Source organism: Quercus robur, chromosome 11, assembly GCF_932294415.1.
Source record: "Quercus robur chromosome 11, dhQueRobu3.1, whole genome shotgun sequence".
NCBI classification, from domain to species: domain Eukaryota; kingdom Viridiplantae; phylum Streptophyta; class Magnoliopsida; order Fagales; family Fagaceae; genus Quercus; species Quercus robur.
The window spans coordinates 23,052,199-23,076,325 of NC_065544.1; positions in this window are offsets into that span (position 1 = coordinate 23,052,199).

Genomic DNA, 24,127 nt, shown 5'->3' on the forward strand with positions numbered 1-24,127 from the left:
TGGGGATACCAAGTACTCCAAAAAGTTCTGGACAGAACCAAGGCCTTGCATGGTCCTCGGACTCAAGCCTATGGGGAAACCAAGTACTCCAAAAAGTTTTGGACGGAACCAAGGCCTTGCATGGTCCTCGGACTCAAGTCTATGGGGAAACCAAGTACTCCAAAAACTTTTGGACGGAACCAAGGCCTTACATGGTCCTCGGACTTAAGCCTATGGGGAAACCAAGTACTCCAAAAAGTTTTGGACGGAACCAAGGCCTTACATGGTCCTCGGACTCAAGCCTATCGGGAAACCAAGTACTCCAAAAAAGTTTTGGATGGAACCAAGGCCTTGCATGGTCCTCGGACTCAAGCCTATGGGGAAACCAAGTACTCCAAAAAGTTTTGGACAGAACCAAGGCCTTGCATGGTCCTCGGACTCAAGCCTATGGGGAAACCAAGTACTCCAAAAAGTTTTTGACAGAACCAAGGCCTTGCATGGTCCTCGGACTCAAGCCTATGGGGAAACCAAGTACTCCAAAAAAGTTTTGGACAGAACCAAGGCCTTACATGGTCCTCGGACTCAAGCCTATGGGGAAACCAAGTACTCCAAAAAGTTTTGGACAGAACCAAGGCCTTGCATGGTCCTCGGACTCGGCCTATGGGGAAACCAAGTACTCCAAAAAAGTTTTGGACAGAACCAAGGCCTTGCATGGTCCTCGGACTCAAGCCTATGGGGAAACCATGTACTCCAAAAAAGTTTTGGACAGAACCAAGGCCTTGCATGGTCCTCGAACTCAAGCCTATGGGGAAACCAAGTACTCCAAAAAGTTCTGGACAGAACCAAGGCCTTGCATGGTCCTCGGACTCAAGCCTATGGGGATACCAAGTACTCCAAAAAGTTCTGGACAGAACCAAGGCCTTGCATGGTCCTCGGACTCAAGCCTATGGGGAAACCAAGTACTCCAAAAAAGTTTTGGACAGAACCATGGCCTTGCATGGTCCTCGGACTCAAGCCTATGGGGAAACCAAGTACTCCAAAAATTTTTGGACAGAACCAAGGCCTTGCATGGTCGTCGGACTCAAGCCTATGGGGAAACCAAGTACTCCAAAAAAGTTTTGGACAGAACCAAGGCCTTGCATGGTCCTCGGACTCAAGCCTATGGGGATACCAAGTACTCCAAAAAGTTCTGGACAGAACCAAGGCCTTGCATGGTCCTCGAACTCAAGCCTATAGGGAAACCAAGTACTCCAAAAAGTTTTGGACGGAACCAAGGCCTTGCATGGTCCTCGGACTCAAGCCTATGGGGAAACCAAGTACTCCAAAAAGTTTTGGACAGAACCAAGGCCTTGCATGGTCCTCAAACTCAAGCCTATGGGGAAACCAAGTACTCCAAAAAGTTTTGGACAGAACCAAGGCCTTGCATGGTCCTCGGACTCGGCCTATGGGGAAACCAAGTACTCCAAAAAAGTTTTGGACAGAACCAAGGCCTTGCATGGTCCTCGGACTAAAGCCTATGGGGAAACCAAGTACTCCAAAAAAGTTTTGGACAGAACCAAGGCCTTGCATGGTCCTCGAACTCAAGCCTATGGGGAAACCAAGTACTCCAAAAAGTTCTGTACAGAACCAAGGCCTTGCATGGTCCTCGGACTCAAGCCTATGGGGATACCAAGTACTCCAAAAAGTTCTGGACAGAACCAAGGCCTTGCATGGTCCTCGGACTCAAGCCTATGGGGAAACCAAGTACTCCAAAAAGTTTTGGACGGAACCAAGGCCTTGCATGGTCCTCGGACTCAAGTCTATGGGGAAACCAAGTACTCCAAAAAGTTTTGGACGGAACCAAGGCCTTACATGGTCCTCGGACTTAAGCCTATGGGGAAACCAAGTACTCCAAAAAGTTTTGGACGGAACCAAGGCCTTACATGGTCCTCGGACTCAAGCCTATCGGGAAACCAAGTACTCCAAAAAAGTTTTGGATGGAACCAAGGCCTTGCATGGTCCTCGGACTCAAGCCTATGGGGAAACCAAGTACTCCAAAAAGTTTTGGACAGAACCAAGGCCTTGCATGGTCCTCGGACTCAAGCCTATGGGGAAACCAAGTACTCCAAAAAGTTTTTGACAGAACCAAGGCCTTGCATGGTCCTCGGACTCAAGCCTATGGGGAAACCAAGTACTCCAAAAAAGTTTTGGACAGAACCAAGGCCTTACATGGTCCTCGGACTCAAGCCTATGGGGAAACCAAGTACTCCAAAAAAGTTTTGGACCGAACCAAGGCCTTGCATGGTCCTTGGACTCAAGCCTATGGGGAAACCAAGTACTCCAAAAAAGTTTTGGACAGAACCAAGGCCTTGCATGGTCCTCAAACTCAAGCCTATGGGGAAACCAAGTACTCCAAAAAAGTTTTGGACAGAACCAAGGCCTTGCATGGTCCTCGGACTCAAGCCTATGCGGAAACCAAGTACTCCAAAAATTTTTGGACAGAACCAAGGCCTTGCATGGTCCTCGGACTCAAGCCTATGGGGAAACCAAGTACTCCAAAAAAGTTTTGGACAGAACCAAGGCCTTGCATGGTCCTCGGACTCAAGCCTATGGGGATACCAAGTACTCCAAAAAGTTCTGGACAGAACCAAGGCCTTGCATGGTCCTCGGACTCAAGCCTATTGGGAAACCAAGTACTCCAAAAGTTTTGGACGGAACCAAGGCCTTGCATGGTCCTCGGACTCAAGCCTATGGGGATACCAAGTACTCCAAAAAGTTTTGGACAGAACCAAGGCCTTGCATGGTCCTCAAACTCAAGCCTATGGAGAAACCAAGTACTCCAAAAAGTTTTGGACAGAACCAAGGCCTTGCATGGTCCTCGGACTCGGCCTATGGGGAAACCAAGTACTCCAAAAAAGTTTTGGACAGAACCAAGGCCTTGCATGGTCCTCGGACTCAAGCCTATGGGGAAACCAAGTACTCCAAAAAAGTTTTGGACAGAACCAAGGCCTTGCATGGTCCTCGAACTCAAGCATATGGGGAAACCAAGTACTCCAAAAAGTTCTGGACAGAACCAAGGCCTTGCATGGTCCTCGGACTCAAGCCTATGGGGATACCAAGTACTCCAAAAAGTTCTGGACAGAACCAAGGCCTTGCATGGTCCTCGGACTCAAGCCTATGGGGAAACCAAGTACTCCAAAAAGTTTTGGACGGAACCAAGGCCTTGCATGGTCCTCGGACTCAAGCCTATAGGGAAACCAAGTACTCCAAAAAGTTTTGGACGGAACCAAGGCCTTACATGGTCCTCGGACTCAAGCCTATGGGGAAACCAGGTACTCCAAAAAAGTTTTGGAGGGAACCAAGGCCTTGCATGGTCCTCGGACTCAAGCCTATGGGGAAACCAAGTACTCCAAAAAGTTTTGGACAGAACCAAGGCCTTGCATGGTCCTCGGACTCAAGCCTATGGGGAAACCAAGTACTCCAAAAAGTTTTTGACAGAACCAAGGCCTTGCATGGTCCTCGGACTCAAGCCTATGGGGAAACCAAGTACTCCAAAAAAGTTTTGGACAGAACCAAGGCCTTACATGGTCCTCGGACTCAAGCCTATGGGGAAACCAAGTACTCCAAAAAAGTTTTGGACAGAACCAAGGCCTTGCATGGTCCTTGAACTCAAGCCTATGGGGAAACCAAGTACTCCAAAAAAGTTTTGGACAGAACCAAGGCCTTGAATGGTCCTCAAACTCAAGCCTATGGGGAAACCAAGTACTCCAAAAAGTTTTGGACAGAACCAAGGCCTTGCATGGTCCTAGGACTCGGCCTATGGGGAAACCAAGTACTCCAAAAAAGTTTTGGACAGAACCAAGGCCTTGCATGGTCCTCGGACTCAAGCCTATGGGGAAACCATGTACTCCAAAAAAGTTTTGGACAGAACCAAGGCCTTGCATGGTCCTCGAACTCAAGCCTATGGGGAAACCAAGTACTCCAAAAAGTTCTGGACAGAACCAAGGCCTTGCATGGTCCTCGGACTCAAGCCTATGGGGATACCAAGTACTCCAAAAAGTTCTGGACAGAACCAAGGCCTTGCATGGTCCTCGGACTCAAGCCTATGGGGAAACCAAGTACTCCAAAAAAGTTTTGGACAGAACCATGGCCTTGCATGGTCCTCGGACTCAAGCCTATGGGGAAACCAAGTACTCCAAAAATTTTTGGACAGAACCAAGGCCTTGCATGGTCGTCGGACTCAAGCCTATGGGGAAACCAAGTACTCCAAAAAAGTTTTGGACAGAACCAAGGCCTTGCATGGTCCTCGGACTCAAGCCTATGGGGATACCAAGTACTCCAAAAAGTTCTGGACAGAACCAAGGCCTTGCATGGTCCTCGGACTCAAGCCTATAGGGAAACCAAGTACTCCAAAAAGTTTTGGACGGAACCAAGGCCTTGCATGGTCCTCGGACTCAAGCCTATGGGGAAACCAAGTACTCCAAAAAGTTTTGGACAGAACCAAGGCCTTGCATGGTCCTCAAACTCAAGCCTACGGGGAAACCAAGTACTCCAAAAAGTTTTGGACAGAACCAAGGCCTTGCATGGTCCTCGGACTCGGCCTATGGGGAAACCAAGTACTCCAAAAAAGTTTTGGACAGAACCAAGGCCTTGCATGGTCCTCGGACTAAAGCCTATGGGGAAACCAAGTATTCCAAAAAAGTTTTGGACAGAACCAAGGCCTTGCATGGTCCTCGAACTCAAGCCTATGGGGAAACCAAGTACTCCAAAAAGTTCTGTACAGAACCAAGGCCTTGCATGGTCCTCGGACTCAAGCCTATGGGGATACCAAGTACTCCAAAAAGTTCTGGACAGAACCAAGGCCTTGCATGGTCCTCGGACTCAAGCCTATGGGGAAACCAAGTACTCCAAAAAGTTTTGGACAGAACCAAGGCCTTGCATGGTCCTCGGACTCAAGCCTATGGGGAAACCAAGTACTCCAAAAAGTTTTGGACGGAACCAAGGCCTTACATGGTCCTCGGACTCAAGCCTATGGGGAAACCAAGTACTCCAAAAAGTTTTGGACGGAACCAAGGCCTTACATGGTCCTCGGACTCAAGCCTATGGGGAAACCAAGTACTCCAAAAAGTTTTGGACGGAACCAAGGCCTTACATGGTCCTCGGACTCAAGCCTATGGGGAAACCAAGTACTCCAAAAAAGTTTTGGATGGAACCAAGGCCTTGCATGGTCCTCGGACTCAAGCCTATGGGGAAACCAAGTACTCCAAAAAGTTTTGGACAGAACCAAGGCCTTGCATGGTCCTCGGACTCAAGCCTATGGGGAAACCAAGTACTCCAAAAAGTTTTTGACAGAACCAAGGCCTTGCATGGTCCTCGGACTCAAGCCTATGGGGAAACCAAGTACTCCAAAAAAGTTTTGGACAGAACCAAGGCCTTACATGGTCCTCGGACTCAAGCCTATGGGGAAACCAAGTACTCCAAAAAAGTTTTGGACAGAACCAAGGCCTTGCATGGTCCTTGAACTCAAGCCTATGGGGAAACCAAGTACTCCAAAAAAGTTTTGGACAGAACCAAGGCCTTGAATGGTCCTCAAACTCAAGCCTATGGGGAAACCAAGTACTCCAAAAAGTTTTGGACAGAACCAAGGCCTTGCATGGTCCTCGGACTCGGCCTATGGGGAAACCAAGTACTCCAAAAAAGTTTTGGACAGAACCAAGGCCTTGCATGGTCCTCGGACTCAAGCCTATGGGGAAACCATGTACTCCAAAAAAGTTTTGGACAGAACCAAGGCCTTGCATGGTCCTCGAACTCAAGCCTATGGGGAAACCAAGTACTCCAAAAAGTTCTGGACAGAACCAAGGCCTTGCATGGTCCTCGGACTCAAGCCTATGGGGATACCAAGTACTCCAAAAAGTTCTGGACAGAACCAAGGCCTTGCATGGTCCTCGGACTCAAGCCTATGGGGAAACCAAGTACTCCAAAAAAGTTTTGGACAGAACCATGGCCTTGCATGGTCCTCGGACTCAAGCCTATGGGGAAACCAAGTACTCCAAAAATTTTTGGACAGAACCAAGGCCTTGCATGGTCGTCGGACTCAAGCCTATGGGGAAACCAAGTACTCCAAAAAAGTTTTGGACAGAACCAAGGCCTTGCATGGTCCTCGGACTCAAGCCTATGGGGAAACCAAGTACTCCAAAAAGTTCTGGACAGAACCAAGGCCTTGCATGGTCCTCGAACTCAAGCCTATAGGGAAACCAAGTACTCCAAAAAGTTTTGGACGGAACCAAGGCCTTGCATGGTCCTCGGACTCAAGCCTATGGGGAAACCAAGTACTCCAAAAAGTTTTGGACAGAACCAAGGCCTTGCATGGTCCTCAAACTCAAGCCTACGGGGAAACCAAGTACTCCAAAAAGTTTTGGACAGAACCAAGGCCTTGCATGGTCCTCGGACTCGGCCTATGGGGAAACCAAGTACTCCAAAAAAGTTTTGGACAGAACCAAGGCCTTGCATGGTCCTCGGACTAAAGCCTATGGGGAAACCAAGTACTCCAAAAAAGTTTTGGACAGAACCAAGGCCTTGCATGGTCCTCGAACTCAAGCCTATGGGGAAACCAAGTACTCCAAAAAGTTCTGTACAGAACCAAGGCCTTGCATGGTCCTCGGACTCAAGCCTATGGGGATACCAAGTACTCCAAAAAGTTCTGGACAGAACCAAGGCCTTGCATGGTCCTCGGACTCAAGCCTATGGGGAAACCAAGTACTCCAAAAAGTTTTGGACGGAACCAAGGCCTTGCATGGTCCTCGGACTCAAGTCTATGGGGAAACCAAGTACTCCAAAAACTTTTGGACGGAACCAAGGCCTTACATGGTCCTCGGACTTAAGCCTATGGGGAAACCAAGTACTCCAAAAAGTTTTGGACGGAACCAAGGCCTTACATGGTCCTCGGACTCAAGCCTATCGGGAAACCAAGTACTCCAAAAAAGTTTTGGATGGAACCAAGGCCTTGCATGGTCCTCGGACTCAAGCCTATGGGGAAACCAAGTACTCCAAAAAGTTTTGGACAGAACCAAGGCCTTGCATGGTCCTCGGACTCAAGCCTATGGGGAAACCAAGTACTCCAAAAAGTTTTTGACAGAACCAAGGCCTTGCATGGTCCTCGGACTCAAGCCTATGGGGAAACCAAGTACTCCAAAAAAGTTTTGGACAGAACCAAGGCCTTACATGGTCCTCGGACTCAAGCCTATGGGGAAACCAAGTACTCCAAAAAGTTTTGGACAGAACCAAGGCCTTGCATGGTCCTCGGACTCGGCCTATGGGGAAACCAAGTACTCCAAAAAAGTTTTGGACAGAACCAAGGCCTTGCATGGTCCTCGGACTCAAGCCTATGGGGAAACCATGTACTCCAAAAAAGTTTTGGACAGAACCAAGGCCTTGCATGGTCCTCGAACTCAAGCCTATGGGGAAACCAAGTACTCCAAAAAGTTCTGGACAGAACCAAGGCCTTGCATGGTCCTCGGACTCAAGCCTATGGGGATACCAAGTACTCCAAAAAGTTCTGGACAGAACCAAGGCCTTGCATGGTCCTCGGACTCAAGCCTATGGGGAAACCAAGTACTCCAAAAAAGTTTTGGACAGAACCATGGCCTTGCATGGTCCTCGGACTCAAGCCTATGGGGAAACCAAGTACTCCAAAAATTTTTGGACAGAACCAAGGCCTTGCATGGTCGTCGGACTCAAGCCTATGGGGAAACCAAGTACTCCAAAAAAGTTTTGGACAGAACCAAGGCCTTGCATGGTCCTCGGACTCAAGCCTATGGGGATACCAAGTACTCCAAAAAGTTCTGGACAGAACCAAGGCCTTGCATGGTCCTCGAACTCAAGCCTATAGGGAAACCAAGTACTCCAAAAAGTTTTGGACGGAACCAAGGCCTTGCATGGTCCTCGGACTCAAGCCTATGGGGAAACCAAGTACTCCAAAAAGTTTTGGACAGAACCAAGGCCTTGCATGGTCCTCAAACTCAAGCCTATGGGGAAACCAAGTACTCCAAAAAGTTTTGGACAGAACCAAGGCCTTGCATGGTCCTCGGACTCGGCCTATGGGGAAACCAAGTACTCCAAAAAAGTTTTGGACAGAACCAAGGCCTTGCATGGTCCTCGGACTAAAGCCTATGGGGAAACCAAGTACTCCAAAAAAGTTTTGGACAGAACCAAGGCCTTGCATGGTCCTCGAACTCAAGCCTATGGGGAAACCAAGTACTCCAAAAAGTTCTGTACAGAACCAAGGCCTTGCATGGTCCTCGGACTCAAGCCTATGGGGATACCAAGTACTCCAAAAAGTTCTGGACAGAACCAAGGCCTTGCATGGTCCTCGGACTCAAGCCTATGGGGAAACCAAGTACTCCAAAAAGTTTTGGACGGAACCAAGGCCTTGCATGGTCCTCGGACTCAAGTCTATGGGGAAACCAAGTACTCCAAAAAGTTTTGGACGGAACCAAGGCCTTACATGGTCCTCGGACTTAAGCCTATGGGGAAACCAAGTACTCCAAAAAGTTTTGGACGGAACCAAGGCCTTACATGGTCCTCGGACTCAAGCCTATCGGGAAACCAAGTACTCCAAAAAAGTTTTGGATGGAACCAAGGCCTTGCATGGTCCTCGGACTCAAGCCTATGGGGAAACCAAGTACTCCAAAAAGTTTTGGACAGAACCAAGGCCTTGCATGGTCCTCGGACTCAAGCCTATGGGGAAACCAAGTACTCCAAAAAGTTTTTGACAGAACCAAGGCCTTGCATGGTCCTCGGACTCAAGCCTATGGGGAAACCAAGTACTCCAAAAAAGTTTTGGACAGAACCAAGGCCTTACATGGTCCTCGGACTCAAGCCTATGGGGAAACCAAGTACTCCAAAAAAGTTTTGGACCGAACCAAGGCCTTGCATGGTCCTTGGACTCAAGCCTATGGGGAAACCAAGTACTCCAAAAAAGTTTTGGACAGAACCAAGGCCTTGCATGGTCCTCAAACTCAAGCCTATGGGGAAACCAAGTACTCCAAAAAAGTTTTGGACAGAACCAAGGCCTTGCATGGTCCTCGGACTCAAGCCTATGCGGAAACCAAGTACTCCAAAAATTTTTGGACAGAACCAAGGCCTTGCATGGTCCTCGGACTCAAGCCTATGGGGAAACCAAGTACTCCAAAAAAGTTTTGGACAGAACCAAGGCCTTGCATGGTCCTCGGACTCAAGCCTATGGGGATACCAAGTACTCCAAAAAGTTCTGGACAGAACCAAGGCCTTGCATGGTCCTCGGACTCAAGCCTATTGGGAAACCAAGTACTCCAAAAGTTTTGGACGGAACCAAGGCCTTGCATGGTCCTCGGACTCAAGCCTATGGGGATACCAAGTACTCCAAAAAGTTTTGGACAGAACCAAGGCCTTGCATGGTCCTCAAACTCAAGCCTATGGAGAAACCAAGTACTCCAAAAAGTTTTGGACAGAACCAAGGCCTTGCATGGTCCTCGGACTCGGCCTATGGGGAAACCAAGTACTCCAAAAAAGTTTTGGACAGAACCAAGGCCTTGCATGGTCCTCGGACTCAAGCCTATGGGGAAACCAAGTACTCCAAAAAAGTTTTGGACAGAACCAAGGCCTTGCATGGTCCTCGAACTCAAGCATATGGGGAAACCAAGTACTCCAAAAAGTTCTGGACAGAACCAAGGCCTTGCATGGTCCTCGGACTCAAGCCTATGGGGATACCAAGTACTCCAAAAAGTTCTGGACAGAACCAAGGCCTTGCATGGTCCTCGGACTCAAGCCTATGGGGAAACCAAGTACTCCAAAAAGTTTTGGACGGAACCAAGGCCTTGCATGGTCCTCGGACTCAAGCCTATAGGGAAACCAAGTACTCCAAAAAGTTTTGGACGGAACCAAGGCCTTACATGGTCCTCGGACACAAGCCTATGGGGAAACCAAGTACTCCAAAAAAGTTTTGGATGGAACCAAGGCCTTGCATGGTCCTCGGACTCAAGCCTATGGGGAAACCAAGTACTCCAAAAAGTTTTGGACAGAACCAAGGCCTTGCATGGTCCTCGGACTCAAGCCTATGGGGAAACCAAGTACTCCAAAAAGTTTTTGACAGAACCAAGGCCTTGCATGGTCCTCGGACTCAAGCCTATGGGGAAACCAAGTACTCCAAAAAAGTTTTGGACAGAACCAAGGCCTTACATGGTCCTCGGACTCAAGCCTATGGGGAAACCAAGTACTCCAAAAAAGTTTTGGACAGAACCAAGGCCTTGCATGGTCCTTGGACTCAAGCCTATGGGGAAACCAAGTACTCCAAAAAAGTTTTGGACAGAACCAAGGCCTTGCATGGTCCTCAAACTCAAGCCTATGGGGAAACCAAGTACTCCAAAAAGTTTTGGACAGAACCAAGGCCTTGCATGGTCCTCGGACTCGGCCTATGGGGAAACCAAGTACTCCAAAAAAGTTTTGGACAGAACCAAGGCCTTGCATGGTCCTCGGACTCAAGCCTATGGGGAAACCAAGTACTCCAAAAAAGTTTTGGACAGAACCAAGGCCTTGCATGGTCCTCGAACTCAAGCCTATGGGGAAACCAAGTACTCCAAAAAGTTCTGGACAGAACCAAGGCCTTGCATGGTCCTCGGACTCAAGCCTATGGGGAAACCAAGTACTCCAAAAAAGTTTTGGACAGAACCAAGGCCTTACATGGTCCTCGGACTCAAGCCTATGGGGAAACCAAGTACTCCAAAAGTTTTGGACGGAACCAAGGCCTTGCATGGTCCTCGGACTCAAGCCTATGGGGATACCAAGTACTCCAAAAAGTTTTGGACAGAACCAAGGCCTTGCATGGTCCTCAAACTCAAGCCTATGGAGAAACCAAGTACTCCAAAAAGTTTTGGACAGAACCAAGGCCTTGCATGGTCCTCGGACTCGGCCTATGGGGAAACCAAGTACTCCAAAAAAGTTTTGGACAGAACCAAGGCCTTGCATGGTCCTCGGACTCAAGCCTATGGGGAAACCAAGTACTCCAAAAAAGTTTTGGACAGAACCAAGGCCTTGCATGGTCCTCGAACTCAAGCATATGGGGAAACCAAGTACTCCAAAAAGTTCTGGACAGAACCAAGGCCTTGCATGGTCCTCGGACTCAAGCCTATGGGGATACCAAGTACTCCAAAAAGTTCTGGACAGAACCAAGGCCTTGCATGGTCCTCGGACTCAAGCCTATGGGGAAACCAAGTACTCCAAAAAGTTTTGGACGGAACCAAGGTCTTGCATGGTCCTCGGACTCAAGCCTATAGGGAAACCAAGTACTCCAAAAAGTTTTGGACGGAACCAAGGCCTTACATGGTCCTCGGACTCAAGCCTATGGGGAAACCAAGTACTCCAAAAAAGTTTTGGATGGAACCAAGGCCTTGCATGGTCCTCGGACTCAAGCCTATGGGGAAACCAAGTACTCCAAAAAGTTTTGGACAGAACCAAGGCCTTGCATGGTCCTCGGACTCAAGCCTATGGGGAAACCAAGTACTCCAAAAAGTTTTTGACAGAACCAAGGCCTTGCATGGTCCTCGGACTCAAGCCTATGGGGAAACCAAGTACTCCAAAAAAGTTTTGGACAGAACCAAGGCCTTACATGGTCCTCGGACTCAAGCCTATGGGGAAACCAAGTACTCCAAAAAAGTTTTGGACAGAACCAAGGCCTTGCATGGTCCTTGGACTCAAGCCTATGGGGAAACCAAGTACTCCAAAAAAGTTTTGGACAGAACCAAGGCCTTGCATGGTCCTCAAACTCAAGCCTATGGGGAAACCAAGTACTCCAAAAAGTTTTGGACAGAACCAAGGCCTTGCATGGTCCTCGGACTCGGCCTATGGGGAAACCAAGTACTCCAAAAAAGTTTTGGACAGAACCAAGGCCTTGCATGGTCCTCGGACTCAAGCCTATGGGGAAACCAAGTACTCCAAAAAAGTTTTGGACAGAACCAAGGCCTTGCATGGTCCTCGAACTCAAGCCTATGGGGAAACCAAGTACTCCAAAAAGTTCTGGACAGAACCAAGGCCTTGCATGGTCCTCGGACTCAAGCCTATGGGGATACCAAGTACTCCAAAAAGTTCTGGACAGAACCAAGGCCTTGCATGGTCCTCGGACTCAAGCCTATGGGGAAACCAAGTACTCCAAAAAAGTTTTGGACAGAACCATGGCCTTGCATGGTCCTCGGACTCAAGCCTATGGGGAAACCAAGTACTCCAAAAATTTTTGGACAGAACCAAGGCCTTGCATGGTCGTCGGACTCAAGCCTATAGGGAAACCAAGTACTCCAAAAAAGTTTTGGACAGAACCAAGGCCTTGCATGGTCCTCGGACTCAAGCCTATGGGGATACCAAGTACTCCAAAAAGTTCTGGACAGAACCAAGGCCTTGCATGGTCCTCGGACTCAAGCCTATAGGGAAACCAAGTACTCCAAAAAGTTTTGGACGGAACCAAGGCCTTGCATGGTCCTCGGACTCAAGCCTATGGGGAAACCAAGTACTCCAAAAAGTTTTGGACAGAACCAAGGCCTTGCATGGTCCTCAAACTCAAGCCTATGGGGAAACCAAGTACTCCAAAAAGTTTTGGACAGAACCAAGGCCTTGCATGGTCCTCGGACTCGGCCTATGGGGAAACCAAGTACTCCAAAAAAGTTTTGGACAGAACCAAGGCCTTGCATGGTCCTCGGACTAAAGCCTATGGGGAAACCAAGTACTCCAAAAAAGTTTTGGACAGAACCAAGGCCTTGCATGGTCCTCGAACTCAAGCCTATGGGGAAACCAAGTACTCCAAAAAGTTCTGTACAGAACCAAGGCCTTGCATGGTCCTCGGACTCAAGCCTATGGGGATACCAAGTACTCCAAAAAGCTCTGGACAGAACCAAGGCCTTGCATGGTCCTCGGACTCAAGCCTATGGGGAAACCAAGTACTCCAAAAAGTTTTGGACGGAACCAAGGCCTTGCATGGTCCTCGGACTCAAGCCTATGGGGAAACCAAGTACTCCAAAAAGTTTTGGACGGAACCAAGGCCTTACATGGTCCTCGGACTCAAGCCTATGGGGAAACCAAGTACTCCAAAAAGTTTTGGACGGAACCAAGGCCTTACATGGTCCTCGGACTCAAGCCTATGGGGAAACCAAGTACTCCAAAAAAGTTTTGGATGGAACCAAGGCCTTGCATGGTCCTCGGACTCAAGCCTATGGGGAAACCAAGTACTCCAAAAAGTTTTGGACAGAACCAAGGCCTTGCATGGTCCTCGGACTCAAGCCTATGGGGAAACCAAGTACTCCAAAAAGTTTTTGACAGAACCAAGGCCTTGCATGGTCCTCGGACTCAAGCCTATGGGGAAACCAAGTACTCCAAAAAAGTTTTGGACAGAACCAAGGCCTTACATGGTCCTCGGAATCAAGCCTATGGGGAAACCAAGTACTCCAAAAAAGTTTTGGACAGAACCAAGGCCTTGCATGGTCCTTGAACTCAAGCCTATGGGGAAACCAAGTACTCCAAAAAAGTTTTGGACAGAACCAAGGCCTTGCATGGTCCTCAAACTCAAGCCTATGGGGAAACCAAGTACTCCAAAAAGTTTTGGACAGAACCAAGGCCTTGCATGGTCCTCGGACTCGGCCTATGGGGAAACCAAGTACTCCAAAAAAGTTTTGGACAGAACCAAGGCCTTGCATGGTCCTCGGACTCAAGCCTATGGGGAAACCATGTACTCCAAAAAAGTTTTGGACAGAACCAAGGCCTTGCATGGTCCTCGAACTCAAGCCTATGGGGAAACCAAGTACTCCAAAAAGTTCTGGACAGAACCAAGGCCTTGCATGGTCCTCGGACTCAAGCCTATGGGGATACCAAGTACTCCAAAAAGTTCTGGACAGAACCAAGGCCTTGCATGGTCCTCGGACTCAAGCCTATGGGGAAACCAAGTACTCCAAAAAAGTTTTGGACAGAACCATGGCCTTGCATGGTCCTCGGACTCAAGCCTATGGGGAAACCAAGTACTCCAAAAATTTTTGGACAGAACCAAGGCCTTGCATGGTCGTCGGACTCAAGCCTATGGGGAAACCAAGTACTCCAAAAAAGTTTTGGACAGAACCAAGGCCTTGCATGGTCCTCGGACTCAAGCCTATGGGGATACCAAGTACTCCAAAAAGTTCTGGACAGAACCAAGGCCTTGCATGGTCCTCGGACTCAAGCCTATAGGGAAACCAAGTACTCCAAAAAGTTTTGGACGGAACCAAGGCCTTGCATGGTCCTCGGACTCAAGCCTATGGGGAAACCAAGTACTCCAAAAAGTTTTGGACAGAACCAAGGCCTTGCATGGTCCTCAAACTCAAGCCTATGGGGAAACCAAGTACTCCAAAAAGTTTTGGACAGAACCAAGGCCTTGCATGGTCCTCGGACTCGGCCTATGGGGAAACCAAGTACTCCAAAAAAGTTTTGGACAGAACCAAGGCCTTGCATGGTCCTCGGACTAAAGCCTATGGGGAAACCAAGTACTCCAAAAAAGTTTTGGACAGAACCAAGGCCTTGCATGGTCCTCGAACTCAAGCCTATGGGGAAACCAAGTACTCCAAAAAGTTCTGTACAGAACCAAGGCCTTGCATGGTCCTCGGACTCAAGCCTATGGGGAAACCAAGTACTCCAAAAAGTTCTGGACAGAACCAAGGCCTTGCATGGTCCTCGGACTCAAGCCTATGGGGAAACCAAGTACTCCAAAAAGTTTTGGACGGAACCAAGGCCTTGCATGGTCCTCGGACTCAAGCCTATGGGGAAACCAAGTACTCCAAAAAGTTTTGGACGGAACCAAGGCCTTACATGGTCCTCGGACTCAAGCCTATGGGGAAACCAAGTACTCCAAAAAGTTTTGGACGGAACCAAGGCCTTACATGGTCCTCGGACTCAAGCCTATGGGGAAACCAAGTACTCCAAAAAAGTTTTGGATGGAACCAAGGCCTTGCATGGTCCTCGGACTCAAGCCTATGGGGAAACCAAGTACTCCAAAAAGTTTTGGACAGAACCAAGGCCTTGCATGGTCCTCGGACTCAAGCCTATGGGGAAACCAAGTACTCCAAAAAGTTTTTGACAGAACCAAGGCCTTGCATGGTCCTCGGACTCAAGCCTATGGGGAAACCAAGTACTCCAAAAAAGTTTTGGACAGAACCAAGGCCTTACATGGTCCTCGGACTCAAGCCTATGGGGAAACCAAGTACTCCAAAAAAGTTTTGGACAGAACCAAGGCCTTGCATGGTCCTTGGACTCAAGCCTATGGGGAAACCAAGTACTCCAAAAAAGTTTTGGACAGAACCAAGGCCTTGCATGGTCCTCAAACTCAAGCCTATGGGGAAACCAAGTACTCCAAAAAGTTTTGGACAGAACCAAGGCCTTGCATGGTCCTCGGACTCGGCCTATGGGGAAACCAAGTACTCCAAAAAAGTTTTGGACAGAACCAAGGCCTTGCATGGTCCTCGGACTCAAGCCTATGGGGAAACCATGTACTCCAAAAAAGTTTTGGACAGAACCAAGGCCTTGCATGGTCCTCGAACTCAAGCCTATGGGGAAACCAAGTACTCCAAAAAAGTTTTGGACAGAACCAAGGCCTTGCATGGTCCTCGAACTCAAGCCTATGGGGAAACCAAGTACTCCAAAAAGTTCTGTACAGAACCAAGGCCTTGCATGGTCCTCGGACTCAAGCCTATGGGGATACCAAGTACTCCAAAAAGTTCTGGACAGAACCAAGGCCTTGCATGGTCCTCGGACTCAAGCCTATGGGGAAACCAAGTACTCCAAAAAGTTTTGGACGGAACCAAGGCCTTGCATGGTCCTCGGACTCAAGCCTATGGGGAAACCAAGTACTCCAAAAAGTTTTGGACGGAACCAAGGCCTTACATGGTCCTCGGACTCAAGCCTATGGGGAAACCAAGTACTCCAAAAAAGTTTTGGAGGGAACCAAGGCCTTGCATGGTCCTCGGACTCAAGCCTATGGGAAACCAAGTACTCCAAAAAGTTTTGGACAGAACCAAGGCCTTGCATGGTCCTCGGACTCAAGCCTATGGGGATACCAAGTACTCCAAAAAGTTCTGGACAGAACCAAGGCCTTGCATGGTCCTCGAACTCAAGCCTATGGGGAAACCAAGTACTCCAAAAAGTTCTGGACAGAACCAAGGCCTTGCATGGTCCTCGGACTCAAGCCTATGGGGATACCAAGTACTCCAAAAAGTTCTGGACAGAACCAAGGCCTTGCATGGTCCTCGGACTCAAGCCTATGGGGAAACCAAGTACTCCAAAAAAGTTCTGGACAGAACCAAGGCCTTGCATGGTCCTCGGAATCGGCCTATGGGGAAACCAAGTACTCCAAAAAAGTTTTGGACAGAACCAAGGCCTTGCATGGTCCTCGGACTCAAGCCTATGGGGAAACCAAGTACTCCAAAAATTTTTGGACAGAACCAAGGCCTTGCATGGTCCTCGGACTCAAGCCTATGGGGAAACCAAGTACTCCAAAAAAGTTTTGGACAGAACCAAGGCCTTGCATGGTCCTCGGACTCAAGCCTATGGGGATACCAAGTACTCCAAAAAGTTCTGGACAGAACCAAGGCCTTGCATGGTCCTCGGACTCAACCTATAGGGAAACCAAGTACTCCAAAAAGTTTTGGACGGAACCAAGGCCTTGCATGGTCCTCGGACTCAAGCCTATGGGGAAACCAAGTACTCCAAAAAGTTTTGGACAGAACCAAGGCCTTGCATGGTCCTCGAACTCAAGCCTATGGGGAAACCAAGTACTCCAAAAAGTTTTGGACAGAACCAAGGCCTTGCATGGTCCTCGGACTCGGCCTATTGGGAAACCAAGTACTCCAAAAAAGTTTTGGACAGAAACAAGGCCTTGCATGGTCCTCGGACTCAAGCCTATGGGGAAACCAAGTACTCCAAAAAAGTTTTGGACAGAACCAAGGCCTTGCATGGTCCTCGAACTCAAGCCTATGGGGAAACCAAGTACTCCAAAAAGTTCTGGACAGAACCAAGGCCTTGCATGGTCCTCGGACTCAAGCCTATGGGGATACCAAGTACTCCAAAAAGTTCTGGACAGAACCAAGGCCTTGCATGGTCCTCGGACTCAAGCCTATGGGGAAACCAAGTACTCCAAAAAAGTTTTGGACAGAACCAAGGCCTTGCATGGTCCTCGGACTCAAGCCTATGGGGAAACCAAGTACTCCAAAAATTTTTGGACAGAACCAAGGCCTTGCATGGTCCTCGGACTCAAGCCTATGGGGAAACCAAGTACTCCAAAAAAGTTTTGGACAGAACCAAGGCCTTGCATGGTCCTCGGACTCAAGCCTATGGGGATACCAAGTACTCCAAAAAGTTCTGGACAGAACCAAGGCCTTGCATGGTCCTCGGACTCAAGCCTATAGGGAAACCAAGTACTCCAAAAAGTTTTATACGGAACCAAGGCCTTGCATGGTCCTCGGACTCAAGCCTATGGGGAAACCAGGTACTCCAAAAAGTTTTGGACAGAACCAAGGCCTTGCATGGTCCTCAAACTCAAGCCTATGGGGAAACCAAGTACTCCAAAAAGTTTTGGACAGAACCAAGGCCTTGCATGGTCCTCGGACTCGGCCTATGGGGAAACTAAGTACTCCAAAAAAGTTTTGGACAGAACCAAGGCCTTGCATGGTCCTCGGACTCAAGCCTATGGGGAAACCAAGTACTCCAAAAAAGTTTTGGACAGAACCAAGGCCTTGCATGGTCCACGAACTCAAGCCTATGGGGAAACCAAGTACTCCAAAAAGTTCTGGACAGAACCAAGGCCTTGCATGGTCCTCGGACTCAAGCCTATGGGGATACCAAGTACTCCAAAAAGTTCTGGACAGAACCAAGGCCTTGCATGGTCCTCGGACTCAAGCCTATGGGGAAACCAAGTACTCCAAAAAGTTTTGGACGGAACCAAGGCCTTGCATGGTCCTCGGACTCAAGCCTATGGGGAAACCAAGTACTCCAAAAAGTTTTGGACGGAACCAAGGACTTACATGGTCCTCGGACTCAAGCCTATGGGGAAACCAAGTACTCCAAAAAAGTTTTGGATGGAACCAAGGCCTTGCATGGTCCTCGGACTCACGCCTATGGGGAAACCAAGTACTCCAAAAAGTTTTGGACAGAACCAAGGCCTTGCATGGTCCTCGGACTCAAGCCTATGGGGAAACCAAGTACTCCAAAAAGTTTTGGACAGAACCAAGGCCTTGCATGGTCCTCGGACTCAAGCCTATGGGGAAACCAAGTACTCCAAAAAAGTTTTGGACAGAACCAAGGCCTCGCATGGTCCTCAAACTCAAGCCTATGGGGAAACCAAGTACTCCAAAAAGTTTTGGACAGAACCAAGGCCTTGCATGGTCCTCGGACTCAAGCCTATGGGGAAACCAAGTACTCCAAAAAAGTTTTGGACAGAACCAAGGCCTTGCGTGGTCCTCAGACTCAAGCCTATGGGGAAACCAAGTACTCCAAAAAGTTTTGGACAGAACCAAGGCCTTGCATGGTCCTCGAACTTAAGCCTATGGGGAAACCAAGTACACCAAAAAGTTTTGGACAGAACCAAGGCCTTGCATGGTCCTCGGACTCGGCCTATGGGGAAACCAAGTACTCCAAAAAAGTTTTGGACAGAACCAAGGCCTTGCATGGTCCTCGGACTCAAGCCTATGGGGAAACCAAGTACTCCAAAAAAGTTTTGGACAGAACCAAGGCCTTGCATGGTCCTCAAACTCAAGCCTATGGGGAAACCAAGTACTCCAAAAAGTTCTGGACAGAACCAAGGCCTTGCATGGTCCTCGGACTCAAGCCTATGGGGATACCAAGTACTCCAAAAATTTCTGGACAGAACCAAGGCCTTGCATGGTCCTCGGACTCAAGCCTATGGGGAAACCAAGTACTCCAAAAAAGTTTTGGACAGAACCAAGGCCTTGCATGGTCCTCGGACTCAAGCCTATGGGGAAACCAAGTACTCCAAAAATTTTTGGACAGAACCAAGGCCTTGTATGGTCCTCGGACTCAAGCCTATGGGGAAACCAAGTACTCCAAAAAAGTTTTGGACAGAACCAAGGCCTTGCATGGTCCTCGGACTCAAGCCTATGGGGATACCAAGTACTCCAAAAAGTTCTGGACAGAACCAAGGCCATGCATGGTCCTCGGACTCAAGCCTATAGGGAAACCAAGTACTCCAAAAAGTTTTGGACGGAACCAAGGCCTTGCATGGTCCTCGGACTCAAGCCTATGGGGAAACCAAGTACTCCAAAAAGTTTTGGACAGAACCAAGGCCTTGCATGGTCCTCAAACTCAAGCCTATGGGGAAACCAAGTACTCCAAAAAGTTTTGGACAGAACCAAGGCCTTGCATGGTCCTCGGACTCGGCCTATGGGGAAACCAAGTACTCCAAAAAAGTTTTGAACAGAACCGAGGCCTTGCATGGTCCTCGGACTCAAGCCAATGGGGAAACCAAGTACTCCAAAAAAGTTTTGGACAGAACCAAGGCCTTGCATGGTCCTCGAACTCAAGCCTATGGGGAAACCAAGTACTCCAAAAAGTTCTGGACAGAACCAAGGCCTTGCATGGTCCTCGAACTCAAGCCTATGGGGAAACCAAGTACTCCAAAAAGTTCTGGACAGAACCAAGGCCATGCATGGTCCTCGGACTCAAGCCTATGGGGATACCAAGTACTCCAAAAAGTTCTGGACAGAACCAAGGCCTTGCATGGTCCTCGGACTCAAGCCTATGGGGAAACCAAGTACTCCAAAAAGTTTTGGACGGAACCAAGGCCTTGCATGGTCCTCGGACTCAAGCCTATGGGGAAACCAAGTACTCCAAAAAGTTTTGGACGGAACCAAGGCCTTACATGGTCCTCGGACTCAAGCCTATAGGGAAACCAAGTACTCCAAAAAGTTTTGGACAGAACCAAGGCCTTGCATGGTCCTCGGACTCAAGCCTATGGGGAAACCAAGTACTCCAAAAAGTTTTGGACAGAACCAAGGCCTTGCATGGTCCTCGGACTCAAGCCTATGGGGAAACCAAGTACTCCAAAAAAGTTTTGGACAGAACCAAGGCCTTGCATGGTCCTTGGACTCAAGCCTATGGGGAAACCAAGTACTCCAAAAAAGTTTTGGACAGAACCAAGGCCTTGCATGGTCCTCAAACTCAAGCCTATGGGGAAACCAAGTACTCCAAAAAGTTTTGGACAGAACCAAGGCCTTGCATGGTCCTCGGACTCGGCCTATGGGGAAACCAAGTACTCCAAAAAAGTTTTGGACAGAACCAAGGCCTTGCATGGTCCTCGGACTCAACCTACGGGGAAACCACGTACTCCAAAAAAGTTTTGGACAGAACCAAGGCCTTGCGTGGTCCTCGAACTCAAGCCTATGGGGAAACCAAGTACTCCAAAATGTTCTGGACAGAACCAAGGCCTTGCATGGTCCTCGGACTCAAGCCTATGGGGATACCAAGTACTCCAAAAAGTTCTGGACAGAACCAAGGCCTTGCATGGTCCTCGGACTCAAGCCTATGGGGAAACCAAGTACTCCAAAAAAGTTTTGGACAGAACCAACGCCTTGCATGGTCCTCGGACTCAAGCCTATGGGGAAACCAAGTACTCCAAAAATTTTTGGACAGAACCAAGGCCTTGCATGGTCGTCGGACTCAAGCCTATGGGGAAACCAAGTACTCCAAAAAAGTTTTGGACAGAACCAAGGCCTTGCATGGTCCTCGGACTCAAGCCTATGGGGATACCAAGTACTCCAAAAAGTTCTGGACAGAACCAAGGCCTTGCATGGTCCTCGGACTCAAGCCTATAGGGATACCAAGTACTCCAAAAAGTTTTGGACGGAACCAAGGCCTTGCATGGTCCTCGGACTCAAGCCTATGGGGAAACCAAGTACTCCAAAAAGTTTTGGACAGAACCAAGGCCTTGCATGGTCCTCAAACTCAAGCCTATGGGGAAACCAAGTACTCCAAAAAGTTTTGGACAGAACCAAGGCCTTGCATGGTCCTCGGACTCGGCCTATGGGGAAACCAAGTACTCCAAAAAAGTTTTGGACAGAACCAAGGCCTTGCATGGTCCTCGGACTCAAGCCTATGGGGAAACCAAGTACTCCAAAAAAGTTTTGGACAGAACCAAGGCCTTGCATGGTCCTTGGACTCAAGCCTATGGGGAAACCAAGTACTCCAAAAAAGTTTTGGACAGAACCAAGGCCTTGCATGGTCCTCAAACTCAAGCCTATGGGGAAACCAAGTACTCCAAAAAGTTTTGGACAGAACCAAGGCCTTGCATGGTCCTCGGACTCGGCCTATGGGGAAACCAAGTACTCCAAAAAAGTTTTGGACAGAACCAAGGCCTTGCATGGTCCTCGGACTCAACCTACGGGGAAACCACGTACTCCAAAAAAGTTTTGGACAGAACCAAGGCCTTGCGTGGTCCTCGAACTCAAGCCTATGGGGAAACCAAGTACTCCAAAATGTTCTGGACAGAACCAAGGCCTTGCATGGTCCTCGGACTCAAGCCTATGGGGATACCAAGTACTCCAAAAAGTTCTGGACAGAACCAAGGCCTTGCATGGTCCTCGGACTCAAGCCTATGGGGAAACCAAGTACTCCAAAAAAGTTTTGGACAGAACCAACGCCTTGCATGGTCCTCGGACTCAAGCCTATGGGGAAACCAAGTACTCCAAAAATTTTTGGACAGAACCAAGGCCTTGCATGGTCGTCGGACTCAAGCCTATGGGGAAACCAAGTACTCCAAAAAAGTTTTGGACAGAACCAAGGCCTTGCATGGTCCTCGGACTCAAGCCTATGGGGATACCAAGTACTCCAAAAAGTTCTGGACAGAACCAAGGCCTTGCATGGTCCTCGGACTCAAGCCTATAGGGATACCAAGTACTCCAAAAAGTTTTGGACGGAACCAAGGCCTTGCATGGTCCTCGGACTCAAGCCTATGGGGAAACCAAGTACTCCAAAAAGTTTTGGACAGAACCAAGGCCTTGCATGGTCCTCAAACTCAAGCCTATGGGGAAACCAAGTACTCCAAAAAGTTTTGGACAGAACCAAGGCCTTGCATGGTCCTCGGACTCGGCCTATGGGGAAACCAAGTACTCCAAAAAAGTTTTGGACAGAACCAAGGCCTTGCATGGTCCTCGGACTCAAGCCTATGGGGAAACCAAGTACTCCAAAAAAGTTTTGGACAGAACCAAGGCCTTGCATGGTCCTCGAACTCAAGCCTATGGGGAAACCAAGTACTCCAAAAAGTTCTGGACAGAACCAAGGCCTTGCATGGTCCTCGGACTCAAGCCTATGGGGATACCAAGTACTCCAAAAAGTTCTGGACAGAACCAAGGCCTTGCATGGTCCTCGGACTCAAGCCTATGGGGAAACCAAGTACTCCAAAAAGTTTTGGACGGAACCAAGGCCTTGCATGGTCCTCGGACTCAAGCCTATGGGGAAACCAAGTACTCCAAAAAGTTTTGGACGGAACCAAGGCCTTACATGGTCCTCGGACTCAAGCCTATGGGGAAACCAGGTACTCCAAAAAAGTTTTGGAGGGAACCAAGGCCTTGCATGGTCCTCGGACTCAAGCCTATGGGGAAACCAAGTACTCCAAAAAGTTTTGGACAGAACCAAGGCCTTGCATCGTCCTCAGACTCAAGCCTATGGGGAAACCAAGTACTCCAAAAAGTTTTTGACAGAACCAAGGCCATGCATGGTCCTCGGACTCAAGCCTATGGGGAAACCAAGTACTCCAAAAAAGTTTTGGACAGAACCAAGGCCTTACATGGTCCTCGGACTCAAGCCTATGGGGAAACCAAGTACTCCAAAAAAGTTTTGGACAGAACCAAGGCCTTCCATGGTCCTTGGACTCAAGCCTTTGGGGAAACCAAGTACTCCAAAAAAGTTTTGGACAGAACCAAGGCCTTGCATGGTCCTCAAACTCAAGCCTATGGGGAAACCAAGTACTCCAAAAAGTTTTGGACAGAACCAAGGCCTTGCATGGTCCTCGGACTCAAGCCTATGGGGAAACCAAGTACTCCAAAAAAGTTTTGGACAGAACCAAGGCCTTGCGTGGTCCTCAGACTCAAGCCTATGGGGAAACCAAGTACTCCAAAAAGTTTTGGACAGAACCAAGGCCTTGCATGGTCCTCGAACTCAAGCCTATGGGGAAACCAAGTACTCCAAAAAGTTTTGGACAGAACCAAGGCCTTGCATGGTCCTCGGACTCGGCCTATGGGGAAACCAAGTACTCCAAAAAAGTTTTGGACAGAACCAAGGCCTTGCATGGTCCTCGGACTCAAGCCTATGGGGAAACCAAGTACTCCAAAAAAGTTTTGGACAGAACCAAGGCCTTGCATGGTCCTCGAACTCAAGCCTATGGGGAAACCAAGTACTCCAAAAAGTTCTGGACAGAACCAAGGCCTTGCATGGTCCTCGGACTCAAGCCTATGGGGATACCAAGTACTCCAAAAAGTTCTGGACAGAACCAAGGCCTTGCATGGTCCTCGGACTCAAGCCTATGGGGAAACCAAGTACTCCAAAAAAGTTTTGGACAGAACCAAGGCCTTGCATGGTCCTCGGACTCAAGCCTATGGGGAAACCAAGTACTCCAAAAATTTTTGGACAGAACCAAGGCCTTGCATGGTCCTCGGACTCAAGCCTATGGGGAAACCAAGTACTCCAAAAAGTTTTGGACAGAACCAAGGCCTTGCATGGTCCTCGGACTCAAGCCTATAGGGAAACCAAGTACTCCAAAAAGTTTTGGACGGAACCAAGGCCTTGCATGGTCCTCGGACTCAAGCCTATGGGGAAACCAAGTACTCCAAAAAGTTTTGGACAGAACCAAGGCCTTGCATGGTCCTCAAACTCAAGCCTATGGGGAAACCAAGTACTCCAAAAAGTTTTGGACAGAACCAAGGCCTTGCAGGGTCCTCGGACTCGGCCTATGGGGAAACCAAGTACTCCAAAAAAGTTTTGGACAGAACCAAGGCCTTGCATGGTCCTCGGACTCAAGCCTATGGGGAAACCAAGTACTCCAAAAAAGTTTTGGACAGAACCAAGGCCTTGCATGGTCCTCGAACTCAAGCCTATGGGGAAACCAAGTACTCCAAAAAGTTCTGGA